Genomic DNA, 1,522 nt, shown 5'->3' on the forward strand with positions numbered 1-1,522 from the left:
GAAGGCTTTCTGTTCTGCTCTCGGCTGCAAACCCTCTCTCACCTCTGGTTACCACCCCCATTCGAATGGTCAGACTGAACGCATGAATCAACAATTGGAATCCACCCTTCGCTGCCTCACGTCGAACAACCCCGTGGACTGGAGCCAATTTCTTCCATGGATAGAATACGCCCATAACTCCCTCAGATCTGCATCCACTGGACAATCCCCGTTTCAGGTCAGTCTCGGCTATCAACCACCTCTTTTTCCCGCAGACGAGAGAGAGATTTCGGTGCAGTCCATCAACCATCACATCCGCCGTTGCCAAAGGATCTGGAGGGAAACCATCGCCACTCTCAACCAGTCATCAGAAGCGACTAAGCGCTTCGCCGAAGCCCGGAGACGTCCCGCCCCCGAGTACGCCGAAGGCCAGGAGGTATGGCTGTCCACTCGAGACATCCCGCTCAAGGGGATGTCTCGAAAACTCTCCCCTAGATTCATCGGACCCTACAGGATCACTAGAGTCATCAACCCTTCTGCCGTCCGTCTCCAATTACCTCAGTCCCTCCGGATCCACCCCACCTTCCACGTGTCCCAGATCAAGCCTGTTTCCTTGAGTCCTCTGGACTCATTTTGTGGGTTTTCCGGCATGTCCGGCATTCTAATTCACAGATGTCTTCACCTGTTCACAACAAGGACTTTTTCTCAGCCTATTAACAATGAGTGGCATCAAAAGAGTGTGTTGCTACCTGGGATTATGAGAGGAGGCTCTCATTGAAATTTGGGCGGAGGACACTATCCAGGCACATAAGTCCCTGAATATTATGGGCGCCGCCATTTTTGTTGGCATAATTTCCACCTTGAGAGCTGTAGTATGGTCGATGGCCGATAGGAGGCAAGGAACCAAGGTCGGCATGGTAAACTAATCTAAGCTCAATCCGAAACCTACCATGGATCGGTTTCAGAGGGTTAGTGTAAATGGGGCAATCAAGTTATAGTTTGTTATAGTCTTTTTACAGAACAGCACTTAATGATAATGTGAGAAATAAAGACTCTCATTTCCTTCTAACAGGATGGTGACAAGTTCTGGAGGATGCCTGAGTGCTACATCCGAGGAAGCACGATCAAGTACCTACGAATTCCTGATGAGATCATCGACATGGTGAAGGAGGAGGTGATGTCAAAGGGACGTGGGCGTGGAGGATCCCAGCAGAATAAACAGCAGGGGAAAGGAAGAGGAGGACCCGGCCGAGGTGAAAAGAAGCACTTTTTTCCTATGTTTTCTCATCCCTAAATATTTAGTTTAGAACTTTTTACTGTAAAACATTTTTACTTCTAAATGACGCTGGTCTCACATTGAATTTGATGCAGTTGCCGTACAGGTGCCAAATCAATAAAATCGATATGTAGACCCACATTCGCAATGATTTCAGTGTGGATGCGGTGACCGAGGCTGTACAGCTTAAAGGAGAAGTTCGGTTTTTTACACTTTAAGCCCATTTTCTGTAGTGTCCAGGATGAAATCGAATGATCGACACCAAAA

This window comes from Cyprinodon variegatus, unplaced genomic scaffold (assembly GCF_000732505.1).
Source record: "Cyprinodon variegatus isolate N-32 unplaced genomic scaffold, C_variegatus-1.0 Scaffold1050, whole genome shotgun sequence".
Taxonomy (NCBI): domain Eukaryota; kingdom Metazoa; phylum Chordata; class Actinopteri; order Cyprinodontiformes; family Cyprinodontidae; genus Cyprinodon; species Cyprinodon variegatus.